A 17,860-nucleotide genomic window follows, 5' to 3' on the forward strand; every position below is an offset into this window, starting at 1 on the left:
CACAAACAACTAGAAAAACTCTGTCATTCTCCTTACATGGTGTGTGCAGAACATGAACTCTGTAGTATTCTTTTCATAAATGTGTAAACTGAATCCAGTCATGAGGAAGAAATCAGAAAATTCCAGATGATCAGACACTGTTAATACAATGGCTTAGCATTTTTTTTTGACAGGCAGAGTGTACAGTAGAGGGAGACAGAGAGAAAGGTCTTCCTTTTTGCCATTGGTTCACCCTCCAATGGCCGCCGTGGTAGGCATGCTGCGGCCGGCGCACTGCGCTGTTCCAATGGCAGGAGCCAGGTGCTTATCCTGTTCTCCCATGGGGTGCAGGGCCCAAGAACTTGGGCCATCCTCCACTGCACTCCCTGGCCACAGCAGAGAGCTGGCCTGGAAGAGGGGCAACCGGGACAGGATCGGTGCCCCGACTGGGACTAGAACCCAGTGTGCTGGCCCCACAAGGCAGAGGATTAACCTACTGAGCTGCGGCGCAGGCCTAGCATTTTCAAATGACCCAGCAAACAGAACTAAACAGGGCAATTGTTCTAGATTAAATAAGATTAAGGAATTTTGAAACCTACAGGTAATTCATGATTCTTGAATATATCCCAGGTTTAACATACAAAAACAGATTCATAAAGAACATTACAGGAACAATTGGAGAAATTTGTACTTTGACTATATCGGAGGGTACTTCACAAAGGTTGTGAAAAATGGAATTAAAAGTGTGAGTTTTCTTGTGCATTTTTCCATAATATGTGGAAATTGCACTTACAAAAAGTATGCATGGATTTAAATATTGTTTTGTAACAAAATAAACTCATACTTTTAATTTCATTTTATATGGAGTTTTTAAAGTACTCTTGCAGTAAGTAATTATATTGTCTCAACATCTAATTTGTTTGAGTTGATAATAGTAGTGTGAATATGAGGAAGGATGCCTTTGTTTTATGAAAATAGAGGCTAAGTATGATTTTGTAACATACTTTCAAATGATTCAACAACAATATACGTACATGTGTATACAAGTACATACATATATAGAGATCCAGAAGTGAAGAGACAAACAAATGAAACAAAAGAGTAAACAATATGTGCTTTTAGATTAATGCATTTTATTATCTTCAACATTTTTCATAGGCTTGCCAATTTCCAAATGAAAATTTTGTGGGAAAAGAGTGGTTAATTTGAAGTATGGAAAGCAGAATTGAATTTGTTAGCTGATTGACTTGGCTGTATGGTGTTCAGACGGAGACCTGGTCTTTGATTTAGAGGTCTTTGATTGGTAGGTGTTTTCTCTTAGGTCAGTTTCCATAGATTATAATTCTTCACTTTTCTGCCTGAAGTACAAACCTAGAACTTGTAGAATTGAATGGAAAAAAGGGAAATGGTAGATCCCAAGGTTTAGTATAGATGCTTTCAATTAATTCACACACTCTTGCTTGTGCTGTATCATGTCATTGACACCTTGAGCTGTGTTTGATTACTCAAGTCCAGAGCATGTCTAAATCAATCACTGCAGGCATAAAACCACAAGCACACTGTTAGGAATGGGTAAGTTTGGAACAAAATCTAGGAAGAAAAGTGGTGATTCAGGTATAATTATGAAGACCTTTATCTAATTTGCTTGCTTTTAGCTGTGCCTTGTAACTCTTCTCACAAAGTAGTCTTGTACTCCTACATTTAAATAGCAACAGAAGGCTAATCCTGATATTTAAGGTTCTGTGAGGGCAATGATTTGCTTCTTGTTGGCTTTCCCCTACTGGCTTTCTTTGGACATCAATTCAGTTGCAATTATTTGACTTTCTTTGTAGTTTCTAAGTTGTTAACTTCTGATGCCATTAATCATTTCCTTGCCCATTTCTATTGTTTTTGTGTTTTTATGTTGCTTTATTTCTTTGCTGATGCTTTAAGAATGTAAAAATATAAATGCAAATGTTCCATTCACCAGGTTTAATAAGAAACCTAATACCTATAGTCTCATATTTGATGGTTTGATTTAAGATGCATCCACTCCATGATGCAAAAGTTATATGTATTCAGTAGAAATAAAATTTCAAAATTGAAAATTTTGACTTTTTTTTTCCCAAACTAGTGATGCTCCCTAACAATGGTGAGCAGGAAGCATAGCTCCTAGTCAGCTCTAGATGCAAGGAAAAAGCAAATTGATATGCTAACGTGTACTATACTTCTAAGCTATGATGTTCGGTAGGATAGGTGTATTAAATGCATTTTCAACTTACAATATTGTCAACTTAGATGGGTTTACCAGGATGTGATCCGTGTCAGTATGTAAATTCTACTGTTGTAATTCATTATGTGAATGTTCTAAAATTTAAAAGTATTAATCTGTTTTCTCTATGTTTTCCTGACAATCTTATCTGTCAACAGTATCTCATGGACTATTTTCCTTCCTCTAGACTACACTTGAAGCAGAAGCAAAGATTAAAAGAGAGTAGGTAACCTAAATGTCAGATGAAAATTTTCTCCTGCATGCTTTCTGAGCTAGTTTGTTTGTTCCAGAAGAATAGATAATTCTTGCCTGAGAGAAGGGGAGGGAGAAGGTCGAGTTGTGATGGAAATCTTTAGTGAGTGAATCAGGGAGCAGAAGGGAAGAAATACTCCATGATTATGGAGAATAAATTGTTCTTAGGTATGGGCTCTTCACCAAATTCAAGGTGTCTGGACAATATCCTGGATATTTATAAGCAAGTGGAAATGGATGGATGGATGGATGGTATTAAGAGAAGAGAACCTGACCTCTGATCAAAATTGAACTGAAAACAGTTGGTTTGAAACCTAAGAATGGAACAACAGTAGTCAAAACACAAATGTTAGAACTACCTTAAAGATATCAGATGAGAAAAATATCAAAGTGTTGATATAACTCAAGATGTCTTTCTTATAAACAACATTTAGTAAACTAAGAATAGAAATAAGTCTCCACATGGTGGCAAAGTACATTATTTAGAATGGAATAGCAAGTATCATACATGACAATCAGTTGATTGAACCAAGAAACAATATAAGCCTGGCCTAAGATTTAGGAAAATTGTGTAGTTACACAGGAAAAAATATTAACTTAGAATCCCTACTTTCACAATGAATAAGAACAAATAACCACTGGATTAAAGATAGTAATGTACCATGTAACCTTTTAAAGCTCTGGAAAATATAGAAGACTATTTTTATGGTATTGGAGAGAAGGCAACATTGCCAAACAAAGCATAAAGACTAGAGTTGATAAGGGAGTGACAGATTTGACAAAATTACATGAAATAACTTTTTTGATGAAAAATATTCAAACTCGAAAGAAAATGTCAATGTACTAAATGATATAGCACTTGAAAAATAAGTTAATACCCATATATTGCCAACATTCCTAGTTAAAATTTTAAAAGGTTCAATAATAAAACAGAAATTACATTATTAATTATAGTAGTAGTACTTATATAACCCACAACATGAGAGGAGTACTTTTAAGTCCTATGCAAATAATAAACAGATTAATCATAACATGTCTATGATGTTGGAACAAATATTGTCCTAGTTATTTACATTTTAGAAATGAAGAACACAGAATAACTTGATCCAAGGTTTAAAAATAAAGCAGTTGGGGCTGGCACTGTGGCATAGCAGGTTAAGCTTACACCTGCAGTGCTGACATCCCATGTGGACACTGGTTTGAGTCCCGGCTGCTCCATTTCCAATCCAGCTCCCTACTAATACACCTGGGAAAGCTGAGGAGGATGGCCTAAGTGCTTGGGCTGTGAACCTGTGTGGGAGACCTGAAAGAAGTTCCTGACTCCTGGCTCCTGGTTTCAGCCTAGTCCAGACCTGGCTGTTGCTGCCATTTAGGGAATGAACCAGCAAATGGAAGTGCTCTCTCCCTCTCTCTCTCTGCCTTCCAAATAAATAAATTAATTAATCTTCAAAAAAGCAATCAGCTTGAGTTAATTTTTGCATATGGTAAGAGACATGGTCTAATTTCAATCTTCTGTATGTAGGTATCTGGTCTCCCCAACACTATTTCTTTACAACTATCCTTTGCCCAGTGTTTGTTTTTGACACCTTTGCTGAAAATCAGATGGTTCTAAATGTAAGGATTTATTTCTGAGCTTTCTTTTGTTCCAGTAGTCTATGCGCTTTTTTTTTTTTTTTAATGAAATCATTGTGCTGTTTTGGTTACTACATCTTTTGCAGTATACTTTGAAGGGATTTAATGTGTTCCTTGCATTTTTATTCTTTTTTTTTTCACAATTAGTTTGGATATTCAGAGTTTTCTGCAATTCCATACAAACTTGAGGATTGTTTTCTATATTTTTTGTGAAAAACATCATTGATATTTTTTCAGACACAAATACATAATATTTTATTTAGATTACACTGTGGCTCATAAATACCAGATGAAAGCTCTAATGAATAATAATATTTTATAAATTTTGGAAACAGCATTCCCACTTGATATTTTTTATTTCATGTTATTTTATTATTATTTATTTGTATAAATCAAACAAATTTCACATACTTCATATATATAGTTTTTTTTTTCAGGCAGAGTGGACAGTGAGAGAGAGAGAGAGAGAGAAAGTTCTTCCTTTTCCATTGGTTCATCCTCCAATGGCCTCTGCAGCCAGCGCGCTGCGGCTGGCGCACCGCACTGATCTGAAGCCACGAGCCAGGTGCTTCTCCTGGTCTCCCATGCGAGTGCAGGGCCCAAGGACTTGGGCCATCCTCCACTGCACTCCCGGGCCAGAGCAGAGAGCTGGACAGAAAGAGGAGCGACCGGGATAGAATCCGGCGCCCCGACTAGGACTAGAACCAGGTGTGCCAGAGCCGCAGGCAGAGGATTAGCCTATTGAGCCACAGTGCTGGCCCATATATACAGTTTTAAGAACATAATGATATTTCGCACCCCCTTTCCTCATTCCTTTCTTGTTTTTCATTTAATTTTTCAATGAATTACTTTCAATTTACTTTATGATCACAAGCTTAATCCTTCACTAAATAAAGAATTCAACAAGTAGTCAGTAGCAAGACCACTTTTCCTTAGGAGTATAGACAAGGGCTGTAAGTAATAATCAAATCTCAAGATGTAAACTTCACTTTACATTACTTTTTGTATTAGTAACCTTGAACTGGAGAAAACATATATTTGTCTTTTGGGGATTAGCTTATTCCACTAGCCATAATGGTCTCTGAATGTAGCCATTTCATTGTGAAAAATACGGTTTCATTCATGTGTCTATTGGCCATTTGAATTTCCTTTTTTGAAACATGCTTGTTCAAGCCTTTTGCCCATTTCTTAAATGGATTATCTGTTGAGTTTCTTGAGCTCATTACATATCCTAGGTATTAATCCTATATCAGTTTCATAATTTACAAATATTTTCTCCCATTCAGTCAGCTGTCTCTTTATTTTGCTGAGTGTTTCTATTGCAATGCAAAAGCTTCTCAGCTTTATGTAATCCAATTAGTCAATTTTGGCTTTGATTGCCTGTGCTTCTGGTGTCTCTTCCATGAAGTCTTTGCCTATGCCAATGAGTAGCAGAGATTTCCTGATGTTCTCCAGTAAGTTGAAGGCATTGGGTCATAGATATATATCTTTGACTTATTTTGAGTTGATTTTTGTATAAGGTGTAAGGTACAGGTCTTGTTTCATATTTCTGCACATGGAGATCCAATTTTCCCAGCACCTTTTGTTGAAGGGACTATCCTTTCTCCAAGAGTTGATTTTAGCTTCTTTGTCAAAGATTAGTTGGATGTAGATATGTGGATTGATGTATAGGGGTTTTTAGTCTATTCCATTGTTCTTCATGTCTATTTTTGTGCCAGTACCAGGCTGTTTTGATTATAACTTCCTGTAGAACGTCTTGAAATCTGGTATTTTGATGCCTCCAGCTTTGTTTTTATTGTAGAAGATTGCTTTAGCTATTCAGGTTCTCATGTTTCCATATGAAATTTATCATGTTTTTTTTTCTTTCTTTTTTTTTTTGACATGCAGAGTTGAGAGAGAGAGAGAGAGAGAGAGAGAGAGAGAGAGAGAGAGAGAGAGAGAACGGTCTTCCTTTTCCATTGGTTCACCCCCCAAATGGCCGCCAGTGTGCTATGCCTATCGGAAGCCAGGAGCCAGGTGCTTCCTCCGGGTCTCTCATGCGGGTGTAGGGCCCAAGCACTTGGGCCATCCTCCACTGCCTTCCCGGGCCACAGCAGAGAGCTGGACTGGAAGAGGAGCAACCGGTATGATATGAAGGAGAACCAAAAGACATTTCTAAGAGACTGTTGAAACTCATAAAAAGTTTGGTAAAGTGGCAAGATAAAAATTAACACACAAAAATCAATAGCCTTTGTATACACAGGTAATTCCACTGCTAAAAAAAAATGTCTATTCTTTTTCACTCATAATAGCTACAGAAAAAATAAATACATGCAATAGATTTAAGCATAGAGATAAAAGATCTCTAAGATGAAAATTACAAAAAAATAAAGAAGGAAATACAAGAAACAGACAAAAAAATGGAAAAACCTTCATGCTCATGGATTGGAAGAATTAACATCATTGAAATGCCCAAATTACCAAAAGCAATTACAGATTCAATGTGATCCCAATCAAAATACCAACTAATTCTCAAATCTTGTAAAAACCATGCTAAGGCCGGTGCCATGGCTCACTAAGCTAATTCTCTGCCTGTGGCACAGACTCCCTGGGTTCTAGTCCTGGTTGTGGCACCGGATTCCGCAGCGCACCTACCGCGGCGGCCATTGGAGGGTGAACCAATGGCAAAAGGAAGACCTTTCTCTCTGTCTCTCTCTCACTGTCCACTCTGCCTGTCAAAAATAAAAAAAAATAAAAATAAATAAATAAATAAATTGCTAATGTTGAATCATCCCAGCATACCAGAGATAAATCCTACTTGGTTTGGGTGAACGATCTTTCTGATGTGTTGTTGGATTTGATTGCCTAGCATTTTGTAGAGAATTTTTCATCTGTGTTCATCAAGGATATTGGTCTACAGCTCTTTTTCTCTGTTCTTTTTCTGTTTTTGGAATTAAGTTGATTCTAGCCTCATAAAAAGGAGGTTGGAAAGATCCCCTCCCTTTTAAAAGTTCTGGATAGGCATAGAAGAATTGAAATGGTTCTTTTTAAAAAGTTTTATATGATTCAAAAAAAGAAAGAAAAGAAAAGAAAAGAAAAGAAAGGAAGGAAGGAAGGAAGGAAGGAAGGAAGGAAGGAAGGAAGGAAGGAAGGAAGGAAGGAAAAGATTTATTAGAATTCAGCAGTAAAGCCATCCAGTCCTGGGCTTTTCAATCTTGGGTGGGTTTGTATTACTGATTCAACATCCATTCAATTACTGGTGTATTTAGGTTTTCTATGTCTTCATGACTCAGTTTTGTAGATTGTATGCAGCCAGAAATGTATCCACTTCTTATAGATTTTCCAGTTTGCAAGCATATAGCTGTAGTAATTCCACACGATTCTTTTTAGTCCTGTGGTATCTCTTATAATATCTCCTTTTTGCTTTCTGATTATATTAATTTGGATATTCTCCTTTTTTTGGTTATTTGAGGCAGTGGTTATAATTTTGTTTAGTGTTTCAAAAAACTGCTCTTCATTTCACTGATATTTTGTATTCTTTGGTTTTCAATTTTATTTCTTCTTTAATTTTAATTATTTTTCCCTCCAACTAATTTTAGGTTTAGTTTGTTCTTGTTTTCCAGTTCCTTGAAATGAATTGTTAGATAATCTATTTGATGCATTTCCAATTTCTTGATATTGGCATCAACTGCTTTAAACTTTCCTCTTAATGCTGCTTTTGTTGTATCCCATAAGTTTTGATATTTTGTAATCTGTATTCATTTCTAAGATTTAATTTTTTTCTGATTTCTTCTATGATCTGCTTTTCATTCAGGGGCATATTGTTCAGCCTCCATGTGTTTTCATATTTTCTAGAGTTTCTTAAATTATTTATTTCCAGCTTTGTTCTATTGTAGTCACAAAAGATACATGGTTTGATTCATTTTTTAAAACTTTACTAACTTGCTTTCTGCCCTAGCATATGGTCTATCCTAGAGAAAGTTCCAAGAACTGATGACAGAATGTATATTTTGTAGCTGTAGGTTGAAATTTTCTGTTGATATCAATTAGGTCCATTTGGTCCACAGTGTGGATTAGCTATGTTGTTTGTTGATTTTTCATCTAGTTGATCAATCCATTGATGAAAGTGGGGTGTTGAAGTTCTCCATTATTATTGTATTGGAGCCTATGTCTCTCTTTAGATCCATTAACATTTGTTTTAAATAGTCAGGTGCCCTGGCACTGGATGCATATACATTTATGATAGTCACAGCTTGTTGTTGAATTGATCCCTTAATCATTATATAATGTCGTTCTTTCTCTCTTTTGACAGTTTTTGTGTTAAAGTCTGTGTTGTGACATTAGGATAACTAGGCCTACTTTTTGTTTTTGCTTTCCATTGGGATGGAATATATTTTTCTATTCTTTCTCTTTCAGTCTGCATATATCTTTGTTGGGGAGGTACATTTCTTTTAGGCAGCAAATATGTGTCTTGTTTTTTAATCCGTTCAGCCAATCTTTATCTTTTAACTGGAGAATTTAAGCCATTTATATTCAAAGTTACTATTGATAAATGATGACTTGGCCCTTCCATTTTTCTGTAAATATTCTTATTGTTTGCTTTGGATTTCCTTTATACTTTTAGAGGGAGATTTTGTACCTTCACATTCTTTCATGATGATGACTTTCATTTTGTGCTTCTGTCTGAAGCACATAATTAGCCATTCTTTGTAAGGCTAAATGAGTGGTGACAGATTCTTCCAATTTTTGTTTTTTATGAAGGGTCTTTATTTCACCGTCATTCATACATGATAGCTTTGCAGGGTACAGTATTCTGGGTTGACAGGATTTTTTTTTCTTTTAAGACTCTCTCATAGCCTGTAGGGTTTCTGATGAGAAGCTGGCTGTAAGTCTAATTCCAGTTCCTCCGAAAGTAATTTGATGTTTCTCTCATGTACTCTCATTTTAGAATATTTTCTTTATGTTTTATGGTTGAAAGTTTGACTTCAATGTATAATGGTGAAGTTCTTTTAAGGATTTACTTGCTTATTTGAAAGGTAGAGTTAGAAAGAGAAAGAGACAGAGAGAGAGAGAGAGAGAGAGAGAGAGAGAGAGAGAGAATCTTCCATCTGCTTGCTCACTCTCCAAATGGCTGCAACAGCCAGAGCTGGGTAGATCTTAGACAGAATCCAGGAACTTATTCTGGGTCTCCCATGTGGGATCAGGGGCCTAAGTACATGGGCCATCCTTTGCTGCATTCCCAGGCCATTGCCAGGGAGCTGGATTGGAAGCAGAGCAGCTAAGACATGATTTGGCGCCACTATGGGATGCTGGTGACATGAGGTGGTGGCTTTACTTGCTACACCATGGTGTCAGTCCCTCTGTTAAGGTCTATTAAGAGTTTTATATTCTTCATGTATTTGGATGCCCATTTCTTTCTTCAAATTAGATATTTTTTCTGTAATTATTTCACTGAATAGGCTTTCTAATCCATTATCTGATTCCACACTGAAAGGAATTTTTCAGGCCCGTATGTCAGGTCATTTTATAGTATCCCATAAATCTCTAACATTGTTTTTAATTATTCTAATTTTTTGGTCTGATTGAGAAATTTCCAGATTGTCTTCTACCTCAGATACTCTTTCTTCTGCCTCATGAAGTCTGTTCTTAAGGTTTTTCACTGTATTTTTTATTTGACATATTGAATTTCAATATTTCAATTTGATTTCGCTTCAAAATCTCAATCTTGTGGGGGAATCTTTCTTCCATTCTTATATAGATTTCTTTAACTCGTGAAATTGTTTCTCATTACATCTGAGTAATCCTATGATTAATCGTCCGAATCCATTTTCAGGCATTTCATCAATCTCTTTTCTTCACCTTCTAAAGTTAAATTGTGTTCATTTGGGGGAATCACACTGTCTTCCTTATTCTTGCTTCTTGAAAATCTGTATTTTTGGAAATACTTGTTGAAAATGAAACCCTTATGCACTATTGGTGGGGAAGTACATTATGGAAAAAATTATGGAGTTCCCTCAAAAACCTAAAAATAAAACCACCAGATGATCTAGCAATCCCATAACAGAGTTTATATCCAATAGAAATGAAATCAGTATGTCAGAGATACCTACTCTACCATGTTTATTGCAGCACTATTCATAAGAGCCAAGATATGATCAAAATAAGTGTGTCTATCAACTGATTAATAGAAAAGTAAAGTGTGATACACACATATACATACACACAATGAAATACATTTTTGACAGTATAGCTGAACCTGAAGGATATTATTTCATGTAAATTAAGTCAGGCACAAAAAACCAAATACTGTATATGGAATTTTAAAAAGCTGATCTCATAGCAGTAGAGCAGAACAGGGGCTGCCATTGTGGCACAGAGGGTAAAGCCACCACCTGCAATGCTAGTATCCCATATGAGCACCTATTCGAGTCCTGGTTATTTCAGTTCTGATCCTGCTCCCTGCTAATGTACCTGGGAAAACAGTGATCAGAATGATCATCCACCCAGACCAAGTGAGATTTATCCCTGTATGCAGGGATGTTTCAATGTTCGCAAAACAATCAATGTGATACACCACATTAACAAACTGCAGAAGACAAACCATATGATTATCTCAATAGACACAGAGAAAGCATTCAATAAAATACAACACCCTTTCATGATGAAAACTCTAAGCAAACTGGGTATAGAAGGAACATTCCTCAATACAATCAAAGCAGTTTATGAAAAACCCACGGCCAGCATCCTATTGAATGGGGAAAAGTTGGAAGCATTTCCACTGAAATCTGGTACCAGACAAGGATGCCCACTCTCACCACTGCTATTCAATATAGTTCTGGAAGTTTTAGCGAGAGCCATTAGGCAAAAAAAAGAAATTAAAGGGATACAAATTGGGAAAGAAAAACTCAAACTATCCCTTTTTGCAGATGATATGATTCTTTATTTAGGGGACCCAAAGAACTCTACTAAGAGACTATTGGAACTCATAGAAGAGTTTGGCAAAGTAGCAGGATATAAAATCAATGCACAAAAATCAACAGCCTTTGTATACACAGGCAATGCCACGGCTGAGAAAGAACTTCTAAGATCAATCTCATTCACAATAGCTACAAAAATAATCCAATACTTTGGAATAAACTTAACCAAGGACATTAACGATCTCTATGATGAGAATTAAAAAATCTTAAAGAAAGAAATAGAAGAGGATACCAAAAAATGGAAAAATCATCCATGCTAATGGATTAGAAGAATCAATATCATCAAAATGTACATTCTACCAAAAGCAATTTATAGATTTAATGTGATACTAATCAAAATACCAAAAACATTCTTCTCAGATCTGGGAAAAAAAAACTTGTACAACAAAAACAGAGCCGGAGGCATCACAATACCAGATTTCAGGAATACTACAGGGCAGTTGTAATCAACACAGCATGGTACTGGTATAGAAACAGATGGATAGGCCAATGGAAAAGAACAGAAACACCAGAAATCAATCCAAACATTTACAGCCAACTTATATTTGATCAAGCATCTAAAGGAATTCCTGGAGCAAGGACAGTCTATTCAATAAATGGTACTGGGAAAACTGGATTTCCACAAGCAGAACCATGAAGCAAGACCCCTACCTTACACCTTACGTGAAAATCCACTCAACATGGATTAAAGATCTAAATCTATGACCTGAGACCATCAGATTATTAGAGAGCATTGGAGAAACCCTGCAAGATATAGGCACAGGCAAAGACTTATTGGAAAAGACCCTGGAGGCACAGGGAGTCAAAGCAAAAATTAACAATTGGGATTGCATCAAATTGATAAGTTTCTGTACTGCATAAGAAACAGTCAGGAAAGTGAAGAGACAGAATGGGAAAAAAATATTTGCAAACTATGCAACAGATAAAGGGTTGATAACTAGAATCTACAAAGAAATCAAGAAACTCCACAACAACAAAACAAACAGCCCGCTTAAGAAATGGGGCAAGGACCTCTACAGACATTTTTCAAAAGAGGAAATACAAATGGCCAACAGACACATGAAAATATGTTCAAGATCACTAACAATCAGGGAAATACAAATCAAAAGCACAATGAGGTTTTACCTCACCCCGGATAGAATGGCTCACATACAGAAATCTACCAACAACAGATGCTGGTGAGGATGTGGGGGAAAAGGGACACTAACCCACTGTTGGTGGGAATGCAAACTGGTTAAACCACTATGGAAGTCAGTTTGGAGATTCCTCAGAAACCTGAATATAGCCCTACCATACAATACAGACATCCCAATCCTTGGAATTTACCCAAAGGAATTGAAATTGGCAATTTAAAAAGCTGTCTGCACATTAATGTTTGTTGCAGCTCAATTCGTAATAGATAAGACCTGGAATCAACCTAAATATCCATCAACAGTAGACTGGATAAAGAAATTATGAGATATGTACTCTATAGAATACTATACAGCAGAAAAAAACAATGAAATCCGGTCATTTGCAACAAAATGGAGGAATCTGGAAAACATCATTCTGAGTGAATTAAGCCAGTACCAAAGGGAAAAATATCATATGTTCTCCCTGATCGGTGACAACTAACTGAGCACCAAAAAGGAAACATGTTGAAGTGAAATGGACACTATGAGAAACAGTGACTTGTTCAGCCCTTGTCCTGACTGTTGATGAACAACTTAATACTTAATACTTTATCCCTTTTAGTATTTTTTGTTCTACTTAATACCATTGGTTGAACTCTTTAATTAACACACAATTATTCTTAGGTGTTTAAATTTAACTGAAAAGTGATCCCTGTTCAATATAAGAGTGGAAATAAGAGAGGGAGGAGATGTACAGTTTGGGACATGCTCCAAACAGTAGACTTAGAAACGTGCCAGGGGATTCCAATTCAATCCCATCAAGGTGGCATGTACCAATGCCACCAAACTAATCAAAGTGATCAGTTTCAGTTCACAATTGATCATAATGAAAGGATTAAGAGTCAAAGGGATCACATAAACAAGACTAGTGTCTGCTAATACTATCTGAAACAATTAAAAACGATCCAACATGGGAAGTGGGATACACAGTAGAGTCATAGAATGGCAGATGTCCTAAACAACACTCTGGCCTCAGAATCAGCCCTTAAGGGATTGGATCTGGCTGAAGAGCCCATGAGAGTATTTCAGGCATGGAAAGGCAAGACACTCTGGCAAAAAAAAAAAAAAATCAACAAACCTAAATGAAAGATCTCTGCGTGTGAGATCTCACTGGATAGAATGGGCCATCAAAGAAAGCGGTACCTTTCTCTGAAGGGAGGAGAGAACTTCCAATTTGACTATGACCTTGTCTAAATATGAACGGAGTTGGCAAATTCAAAAGGCTTCCATAGCCTTGGCAACTCATGACAAGAGCCTCGGGTGATTACTGATGCCATAAACAAGAGTGTCAATTGTTAAGTCAACAACAGGAGTCACTGTGCACTTACTCCCCATGTAGGATCTCTGTCCTTAATGTGTTGTACAATGTGAAGTAATGCTATAACTAGTACTCAAGCAGTACTTTACACTTTGTGTTTCTGTGTGGGTGCAAACTGTTGAAATCTTTACTTAATATATACTAGATTGATTTTCTGTATACAAAGAAAATTGAAAATGAATCTTGATGTGAATGGGATGGGAGAGGCAGCAGGAGAGGGGAGAGTTGTGGGTGGGATGGAAGTTATGGGGGGGGAAGCCACTTTAATCCAAAAGCTGTACTTTTGAAATTTATATGTATTAAATAAAAGTTAAAAAAACAATGCATGTTCTCAACTTGCAATCTACAAAACTAGAAACATAGATGACTAATAAATGAGAGAAACATTTTAAAAGATAATTAATTTAACTAAAATATAAATAAGATGGATGGATATGAATATGAATGTGATAAATGAAATAAATTTTGAGTCCAGAAAAGAAAGACACAGATGGTGAAATGTAATGAGGTATATTTGTGTAAAAATAGAGAATTTTGTAGAAGATATTTGATGATAAATTGAAGTATCATTAATATTCAGATCACCAAACAGGTGCCGTATGGAATATACTGTGAGATGGTGGAAAGAAATAGAGAAAACTGATGGGTCATAGAAAGTGGTAGTGAATCACTGAAGAAAATGTAATAAATGCAGGCTAACTTGGAAGCAAGAGAAGAGCACGATTTCCATAGGTGCATTATATGAATATCTTCTTGTTATTTTAAGTGTTATAAGGGTTCCATAGTTTTCAAACTAACACACTTTAACTCTGTTTGGAGTGCCTTGACAGTTAACCTTAGATTGACTATATTGATCTCCTCAGAACATAACAGTCTAAACCAAAACATTTGAAAATGGATTTTTATGTAGACTATGCGACACTACTCATAGGGTCCTTGAATTATAATGTATAGCTGATATTACATCATTGTATAATTATCGATGTGTTTCAACAAACACTCCACTGTTTATAGGGGCAGATGTAAAATACAGTAAATGAACAAACAGTGTCAATACAAAGTATGGTTTCATCTTGTAATTGATTTTAGTCCATTCGGCAATAGTTTTTGATAATGCACTCTGAAATTCAGAAACTCATGGGAAGGAAGTTCTTGTGAAGCAGTTTATTTTTATGAAAAATATAAGGTGAAATATACTATTAATTGATTATAAAATCTGCTGATTCCATTTTAATTGGATGAATATTTGGTTAAATTATCTTGGTGTTTTGCTCAGCTAGGAGCATTTAAGTAATTGAAAAGTAAGAGTAGTCTGCAGTCAATTATATTTTTCCAGAATTTTAAATTTTGTCAATTATGTGGAAGTGACCAATGGTTGCAAAAGACAACATACAAATGCAAAAGTGAACAAAACAATAAGAGGAAGAGAGGGATTGTATCACAATACTAGACAATGTTTTAAGTCAAAAATTATAAGATTATGACCATAACAATCAAGCACCATACTTTAAAATTATGCTTGATACAAATGACTGCCATCAGAAAAATATCAGGTAAAAGAGACTTCATGTCAGAGCATAGGAAAATGCACCGTATCAGAAAGAAAGAGAAAATACATGGTATTCCCCTCATCTAATGCCAAGGCCACACTCACTGCTGGTGCTTCTTATATCATCAAGCAATAAATACGAAAGTTTTAATTCCAGTTGTTTCTGAGCACTTTTAGAAGTATTTGGCAATTGTTTGCTGGATACACAATGTCAAAACATAAAGTGAGCACTGGATTACTGTGGAACTGTTACACCATAAACAGAAAAATAATACAGGATTATGCCTGCAGACATGATCAGTTTCAAAACTGATGCTCAAAAAATACTTTACTGAAACCAGTTTGCCTTTTTATAGAGACTTAGTATCGAGTTGATAAGTAAATGCTCAAGAGGAACATGATAGAGTGCATTCCAAGGTGATGAGAAAAAAAAAGTTGGATGTTCTATTTTCGGGCTTATGGAAATCAAGTAATTCAATTACAATGATATTATCAAATACCTAATTTGACAAGATCATTTTGCATACAGTTTTTTAAAATGATTTTATTTATTTATTTGAGGGGTAGAGTTACAGACAGTGAGAGGGAGAGACAGAGAGAAAGGTCTTCCTTCCGATGGTTCACTCCCCAGATGGCCGCAACAGCCGGAGCTGTGCCGATCCGAAGTCAGGAGCCAGGAGCTTCCCCATAGTCTCCTACATGGGTGCAGGGGCCCAAGCACTTGGACGATCTTCTACTGCTTTCCCAGGCCATAGCAGAGAGCTGGATTGGTAGAGGAGCAGCCAGATCTCCAACCAGTGGCCATATGGGATGTTAATGCTTCCAGCCAGGGCACCGGCAGAATTGCATAGTTTGTTTGCTTATTTATTTATTTATTTTATTTATTTGACAGAATTACACAGAGAGAGAGAGAGAGAGAGAGAGAGAGAGAGAGAGAGAGAAAGGTCTTCCTTCCGTTGGTTCACTCCCCAAATGGCCACTATGGCCAGCATTGTGCCGGTCCGAAGCCAGGAGCCAGGTGCTTCTTCCTGGTCTCCCATGCGGGTGCAGGAACCCAAGCACTTGGGCCATCCTCCACTGCCTTCCCGGGCCACAGCAGAGAGCTGGACTGGAAGAGGAGTAACCGGGACTAGAACCCAGCAGGCATACGGGATCTGGCGCTACAGGCAGAGGATTAACCTAGTAAGCCATGGTGCTGGCATTAAAGAAATGCACTGGGGCAGGGAAAGGGCAGTCTAGAATTGGCCAACACACATTCATATGCTTGTGAGTTTGCATGTACAGTCATCCAAACTAAGATCATATTATAATTGTTTTCCCTAAATATCTGTTTTTATTTATACTTTATGGAGGAGATATTTAGCAAAAATGGACTTGTGAATTTAGATGGAGGTTGATGCTCTGCTCAAACAGAATAATGTTAGATAAAATATTAAATAACTAAAAAGTTATTCATGATGAAAAACTGGGTAGATGTTTCCCAGTATTGGAATTAGAATAGTAAAATCAGTAGTAAATGATGACATGAAGAAGGGTCTTACTAAGTTCCAGAGGCAGACTCCAGCGGAAGTGGTTCTCATTCTTACTCCAAAAGGCAATGGGACACATAAAGTAGTCCTACATCAAGAGTAGTATTCCCTTCCACTACACATATATCAAGGAGATGAGCAGTTGTTCCCCAAAGTCTCTCTCTCTCTGATATCTCGTTTGGAAATATAAGTTCTTCTGCATGATGAACTCTTGACATAACACTGTCACCACCTGCCACTATCCTTACTACAGGCCAAACCAACAGAGTCCCTTTCCTTGGCCTGAACTCAGACTTTGAATCTATAAAAGTGTGAGCTAAATAAAACTTGTCTCTTTGTAAGTTAGTTGTCTCATGTATTTCATTGTATTAATGCAAATCTTAACAAATGGGAGACTTTTACAACTGAAGAATTAGAAAAATAGAGCAATTTTCAGGAAAGGAATTTGAATGAGTCTATTAAAATCCCCAGAGATAAAAGAAGGAATAAAAATCATTAATACTGTGCATATTCACTACAATACTCATCAAAATTTCAGCTTTTTTCAAAAATTTTTATTTATTTATTTATATGAAAGAGTTACAGAGAGAGGAGGAGGGACAGAGATATTCCATCAACTGACTCACTCTCCAAATGGCTGCACTGGTCAGGGCTAGGATAGGCCAAAGCCAGGAGCCAGGAGCTTCTTCCAGGTCTCCCACGGAGTACAGGGGCTCAAGCACTTGGGTCATCTGCTGATCTCCCAGGAGCATTAGTATGGACCTGAATGGTAAGGAGAAAAGCTGGGACTTGAACCAGTGGCCATATGGGATACCAATGCTGCAGGAGACAGCTCTACCCACCACACAGCAATGCCAGCCCTTCAGCTGCCTTTTTTCACAGAAACTTAGAAGCTGATCCTAAGACTAATGTAGAAATTAAAGGGACCTGAAATATCCAAAATTATCTTGAAAATGAAGAAGTTGGAGGACTCATACTTCCCCATTTCATAACTCACTACAAAGCTCCAATAATCTAGACAAAGCGGTGCTGGCATAAAAATAGATATATAGAGATATATAGGCTAATGTATACAATTGGGAGTCTAGAAAACACACTTTTAAGGGCAATTTATTTCATTTTATCATGTTATTTTTAATCTTTTTTTCGTTTATTTGAAAGGTAGAAAAACAGAAATGGAGATAGAGATGTAGAGAAAGATACCTTCCAGCTACTGGTTCAC

The sequence above is a fragment of the Lepus europaeus genome, chromosome X (assembly GCF_033115175.1).
Source record: "Lepus europaeus isolate LE1 chromosome X, mLepTim1.pri, whole genome shotgun sequence".
Classification (NCBI taxonomy): domain Eukaryota; kingdom Metazoa; phylum Chordata; class Mammalia; order Lagomorpha; family Leporidae; genus Lepus; species Lepus europaeus.